We start from the raw sequence: 7,336 nt of genomic DNA, 5'->3' as shown, positions 1-7,336 counted from the left end.
ACTGAAATCTCCCTTGTTTGTATTTTCACAAATAGAATAAAGGTTTCACAAATCTCAAACTGGGTTATAAAGAATCTTTAGAGTCTCTGGGATAATCCAGTCCAAATAAATCGGCTATGCAGCGATTTAAGAGGTTCAAACACGGAGGATTGTTCGCTCAGCGCTGTAAATTAAATGTTCCTTAACTTTCCCCTTAACTGCCGAATCGGATGCTCTGAATCGGAAGCGAACTTCAGCGACGTAGCCATTTCTTGGTATGGCTGTAGCCTACCCCAGCCATACCCTGGCGCCACCACTGCTCCTGTCGCTCCCAGGAAAGAAACTTAAAATAACGAGACTAATGGAGTCTCTGAAAAGGTTCAAATGGGTACTTTAATTAAGTAACGTGTTAATAGAACAACAAGCAGAAGGTAATGAAGAGACAAAAGCCGGCGTGGCTGCAGCGAAGAAAAGGGAACAAGCTGTGCTCAGCCGCCTCCTTATATCCTCTCCCGTGCTGTGATGAAAGGGGGCCGCCCGCCTTATTCTTCAATGTCCGACATCGCGTTAAACAGAGGATTTCGACATTTTACATTCATTGCTTACACGCATTTTCTCCTCCTTATCTCTTTCGTAACTTTTTATTTAATGCATTATAACGGCTTTAATAGTTACTTTAATAATACTGGAAGTACTTTACGGCAGTTATCATTTACGGTAGCCCCGGATGTCGTCATATGCTACCCACGTCTGTAACATGTCTGTAAACAAAATATATTAAAAGAAACTGTACCTTCATTTAATATTCAGCAATAATAATATCTCGACGTCTATAGATGTAGTGTTAAAATCAGTAGGTTTTGGTGTGCAACACTCCATGTTATTTCTAGAAAACGTAATATTAGCCACATGCTAAATGCGAACCGGATATGAAGGATTTTCAGAATAAAAGCTTAGCATTAAGATTGTGCGAGAACTTCCGTTTTTTTCAGAATAAAACAGCTTTTAAGCTGACGGTAGGTTTAAATTAAATTATGCCATAAAACATTGATTTTAATTTCGAACACTACCGATTGCATTTACTCTTTAAAAAATCTCAAAGTGGTGTTGATATGTGGATATTATTGCATTGGAAATGTTATTCTTCGATGTAATAGAAATGTCCATGGATCTGGCCCTTCCTACATCCAGGACATGGTTAAACCGTACACCCCAGCGCGTGCACTACGCTCTGCATCAGCCAAACGACTCGCTGCGCCCTCGCTGCGAGGGGGACCCAAGTTCCCATCGGCAAAAACACGTGGGTTTGCTGTCCTGGCTCCAAGATGGTGGAATGAGCTCCCCATTGACATCAGGACGGCAGATAGCTTGCACATCTTCCGGCGCAAACTGAAAACTCATCTCTTTCGACTCCACTTCGAGCGTTAGAACTATTAACGAAGCACTTTTATACTAATAAATGACTGGCTTACCTAAAGCCAGTTGAGTAGCACTTGAAATGTTTGGCTCTATGAAACCTGATGTACTTATATGATTCTGTTTTCTTCAAGGTTGTGTCTTCCTGGTCGAATGTACTTATTGTAAGTCGCTTTGGACAAAAGCGTCAGCTAAATGCAATGTAATGTAATGTAATGTAATGTCCATTTAGCTGTGTTTTGCTTATTCAAGTCTGTTTAACATAAGAGTGGGAAAGTACTGAGTCCTTCTTACAGTGTTATCAGATAGGGAGTTGTTTTTGCACTGCACTGGAAGTCTCAAGGACGCAGGTGTTTCAACTGACCAGAAACAAAACAGGCAATCTTCATTTAGACTTTGCAGACTCTGGCCGTTAACATATGACTGTAATGTTTGAATCCTTTTCTGCACAGAAAAGCTTATTAAATAAGATAATCTCTTGACTTGAATCTTTATTTCTATGAGATAGTTCCACCACAATTATCGTGCTGAACACCGAACACAGCACTGCTTGGCTGTCAACCTTTTCCCCATTTCTAAATGCTTGGAGTCAAGGGTGTAACTTTGGTTTGAGAAGTGGGGGGGACACAAAACAGGGGGTCCTCCGCAATGAAACATTGTTCTCGATTTAATTCCATTTCCTGCCTTTCTACAAATATATTAGGGACTATGGTGTTAACAAATCCAAGAAAAATGTGTAGTGTATATATAATGAGTGTGCAAACTTGTCTAGTATCCTATTCATGTGAGCCTGTTTTATTTGTGATGACCTCACATCCTCTAGGGGGGTCCGGGGGCATGCACCCCCGGGAAGATTGTTTTCTTTAAATTGAAGTTAAAGGCATCAATCTGGTGCACAAATTAAGAGATGTATGGATACAGCTCTCAACACTCATATGAAACAGAACTGTATATATTTCAATACTCCAAACCATTAGAATATGCTCCCAACCAATAACAAATAATTGATATACTCCTCTCTCCTATCTTTATCTTAGTCTGCATTCTTTCTTTTTATTAATGCATATTTTACTAATCACTCCCCTTTTAAACTGTGTTTTTTATTTTTTACTGACATTGGAATTATTTTTTACTGGGTATTGGAATTATTTCTTAACTTATTTTGAACAACTATATTAAATAGATGGAAATATTTGTTTACATACAGTAGATGACCAAACCGTTTGAGACCCACTGAGATAACTTAGACTTTTTGAAAAGTGGGGGGGACATGTCCCCTGTCCCCAGTGGAAATTACGCCCATGCTTGGAGTCCTGAAACCATTCCTACTTGAATCACCATCAAGTTTTCAGAGGAATTCCATATGTCAAGCTTTGGACATTGACATTCCCCCAAACTGTTTTCTTTCTGCACTTTCCTTCTTACAAACTTCAATCTGGCTCCAACCAATGAGCTGGACGGCAGCTCTACATTTTCTTAACCCTTATGCCCTCCTCTGGCATTTTTGTACATTTTTTTCTTTTGATTCGGTGATCACTTCAGCTGTGTCACACTGTTGTTAGTTCTTATAAGTCAGCAGGAGGAAGAGTGCTCTATAATGGCTTTGATTTTATGATTAATTAGATGAAATTAGGACATTGTATTTAAATTGATTGGAAGGGGACATGAGGAGAACTGTTGAATGATTAAAAGTAAAATTGTATTGTTATTTGAAGTTTAAAGTCTTCAGTAATCACACTGAATAAATTAAACTGTGACTTTAATTGAAGTGGATCTATCATGCTATATTTGAATAATATATTGTAGGGGCCATACCTATACAAAACATGTCTGTGAAGTTTTTTTTTCAAAATACCAAACAGATCACCCATTGTAGCCATGCCTCATACTGCTCAAACCCCTATTTTGAAGCCCTGTTAGAGAAACGCGGATCTTGGGTCCTTAGCTTGAAAAAAAAGAAAGAAGAGGAGGCGGAGCTAATGCCTGATCAGAATTCTACCGGAGATAAAGTTAAATTCTGCTGTGATAAAACGCCATCCTGTTCTAAACCACATCAAAGATTATTTCTGAAACAGTATGGAGCTCAAATGCTTTTTCCCCTCCTCCAACACACACGAAAGCGCACATGACCAATGAGGGCACGAGATAAGTTTGTGCACAGATGGAAGGCTGACAGGCAAGTAGGCCATCCAGTTATTTTAGCCGGGCCGGCTCAGATGATTGGTCGTGCTTTTTACAGTACTACGGCTTTCACTGATGACATTTTTTTATGGATTTATTGTCAAAGCATTTAATATATTCATTGCTATCGGGATGTTAAGAGCATTCCATGGAATACAACAAAAAGTGTTTCTGAAATAAATTCAAACTGCTGCGATTCAGGAATACATTGTGCAGCAGCAGGATCACGGTTTGAATCTACTGCCACAAAGTGAGTCCGGTACTCCGGACATCTTTTGCTGGAGCTCTATTAAATAATTTGAAGCTCGACACTTGGTATTCCTCCAATGTTATTCATCTTAATGCTTTCTTTTGCTGTGCTTGTAACACACTCCACAATGGATCCACTTCTCAACTAAATGTACATCACCCAGTTTGTCCATGATCCAACCTGCCATATCGTGCTTGTTATGGCAAAAAGTATGTTTTTTCTTTGTTGTCTTTATTATCACTATTACTTGACAAATGTTCTCTTTCCTTCTTTTTCCTTCCTGGTTTAGACCCCTGCTCCTTTCCACACTGCAGGAATGTATAGCAATGCTGGCCAGTCCATAGTTGAGGTCAGGGGAGAGAAGACTCTAAAGATGGGTGGCTTAGGTGAAGTGGCTTCTTTAAACGCCCCTCAAGTTTAAAGGGAATGGCACAGTCCAATGAACCAGGCACATCTACAAGGGCAGGTGATCTGCAAGACTGACAAAACTTGGGTTAACACAACACACAATTAACAATCACTAAATTCAAACAGATTGCTTGCACTCAATCTAGTAAATGAAAGTTCGTTAAAAATGTGTCTGTGTATGATGTTAAACAAATAAACAGCATTACCCTTAGGATGTGTGGTTGGTTGTGAGGCTTGTAGTTACAGGGTTGTATCACATCTAACTAAACTGCCCGTCCCAAAAAAAAGTTGCACACTGATGTTTTGTTGGACTGCCTTTAGCTTTGAGACCGGCACGCAGTCACCGTGGCATCGTTTCGATAAGCTTCTGAAATGTCACAACATTTATTTCCGTCAAGAGTTGCATGAATTCTCCGCCAAGATCTTGTATTGATGATGGGAAAGTCGCACAGAGTCTTCTCCAGCACATCCCAAAAATTCTCAATGGGGCTGAGGGCTGGACTCTGTGGGGGCCAGTCCATGTGTGTGAAGCAAATCTCATGCTTACTTAAGCACTCATTCACAATGTGAGCCAGATGAATCCTGGCATTGCCATTTGGAATATGTCCGTGCCATCAGGGAAGAGAAACTCCATTGATGGAAAGACCTGGTCATTCAGTATATTCAGGTGGTCAGCTGACCTCATTCTTTGGGAACATAACGTTGCTGAACCTAGACCAACTGCAGCACCCCCAGATCATAGCACTGCCCCCTCAGGCTTGTATAGGCACTAGGCATGATGGGTGCATCACTTCATCCACCTCTCTTCTTACACTTATGTGCCCATCATGCTGGAACAGGGTACATCTAGATTAATTGATTTGGTTTTAATAATGCGTTGGACAGTTCTTAACCCGATGTTAGTAGTTTGGGGAATCTCCTTAGTTGTTTCTTTGTTGATGTAGGCCAATAATTTGACCCTTCTGAAACATCCTTTCCACGACCACAGGATATGTCTTCCGACATGGTTGTTTAAGAAATGAGAAGCTGGGGTTAAATAACTTGTTGCCAGCTGAAACACATTAATCACTGCAGTAATTATCCAATGGAAGGCTCTTACAGATTTGCTTAATTATATCCAATTGGTGAAATGTTTTTTGGAAGGGCAGTGTAAATAAATAATACAGACCTACATAATTCTTGAAATGTTGCGAGGCTGACCAGAGGCCTGTACTACGAAGCAGGATTTTCGCTTAGCGAGCTAACTTCAGGGAAAACTCTGGGTTTCCGGTCCTACGACACTGGTTCACTTCTTAGCAGGCTAGATCTCCACAGTAACTTATGCTGAAAGGCTAGCCTGGTCCGGAGCAGGTTAGGTTCCAGGATAAGAGATCAACTCAGTGAAAGCACCGCCTGCCTGAGTTTAAAGCTATCAAGTCATATTACAGGATAAAGGAAATACAGTTTAAACTGCTGTTGCAGGAAAGACGGTTGGCAAAAATCACCGACTGTGAACGTGAAAATTAATAGAATATCACCTCCCATCTTCAGAGCAATCTGACTATTATAACATTAGTGTTAAGAAAGCTTACTTAATGTGGACCTATCATGCTATATTTGAATAATATATTGTAGGGCCATACCTATATAAAACATGTCTGTGAAGTTTAAAAAAAAAAATACCAAACAGATCATGCATTTTAGCCATGCCTCATTTCGCTCTATTTGCTCTTTTTTAGCCCTGTTTTTGCAAGGGCTGATTTTGTGAGAAGTCTTCTTTGCTGCTTTTGGCAGACTACAGAGCCACCTACAGGCCTGGCATATGTACTACAGCGTCTCCAGCGCTTTCGAACGGCAATGGCCGTGGCTGTCTCCTCCTGATAGGTGGAGAGTTGCCCATATAGGCGGAGCTCCTCGTTTCTGACGTCAGATAATTTTCAAATCTGTATCATCAGTCTGTATCAGATCCGTTGCAGCCCCGTTTTTAGAGATTTGGGTATGGAGGAAAAGAGAGAGGGTTGTGTTTTCTGACACTTGGTGAGTTCCCTGACACACCGGGGACATATATTCATATATAAAAGACGTACAAACGTGCATTTTGCACGATAGGTCCCCTTTAAATATCTGCCACAAGCTAACATAAGTAACCGGATCAAAGTAACATTACGTACAGTCCGCGGCACTGTGAGACATCGATGTGTCCCATTATCATTCATATCACATCACATCATAATATATAATATATTTCCTTATCTGAGTCAGCTTCTTGAGCCGTATCTGGCCGTGCAACACTTACAGTGTCACATACTGTATGCAGAAGTATTACTTTAAGCAACACATTAAGTTGACGAAACACTCGAGACAAATGTAATTAAAGTCAGATCGTGTCTTAGACGGGGCAGTGATATCATAAACCTGTTAATGTACGCATTCAAACACTTTTCTTTTACCAGCTGTATTCACCTTGCAGGTGCAGCTAGCTTTTATCCTGTAAAAGTGTTTAAGTCATGGATGTTAAAGTTTAACTTCTTCATATGTCTAATATTATAGTTGACTTTTCATTCAGGAAGTATGACGCGCTGCGCATATTTGTGATTGGTCGAATGCTCCAAATACCACCCCTTTCATGTGAACGCGAACCCTAACCCTAACCTAAGTAGATAGGGCAAAGCTGGCTTGAGTTAATGAGTTGATAACCAGCGTCGTAGGACAGTTTAGCGAGAGCGCGTTTGCTTTGGATTAGGTAAACCGGCTAACTCAAACATATCCAGGTTATGTTGAACCAGCTTCGTAGTACAGGCCTCTGATAACGCTGGCGCTGAATTATAGCCGTTTGCCGTTTATGTGTCCTATTTCTCTAATAAATGCAACAGGCCAAACAAATATAAGAGATTCAAAATGCTTTGAAGTACATTTGTATTATTTATACCTTATTTCTTTCACCTCGCCACATTCGTTGTTTTGAATCCAGGCACATGCACACACAAATCAAAAAACAAAACATACTCAAAAGCAAACATGCCCACAGAGTAATTCAGTTCTAGCTAAGGGCTTACTTTGTTTTGATCCCGTCAGTTTTATTTGAATGTGAGTGTGACAAATCCCTATGCTCAGGTCCTGTCT

This window comes from Gymnodraco acuticeps, unplaced genomic scaffold (assembly GCF_902827175.1).
Source record: "Gymnodraco acuticeps unplaced genomic scaffold, fGymAcu1.1, whole genome shotgun sequence".
NCBI lineage: Eukaryota > Metazoa > Chordata > Actinopteri > Perciformes > Bathydraconidae > Gymnodraco > Gymnodraco acuticeps.
Note: the sequence above shows the minus strand (reverse complement) of the source record.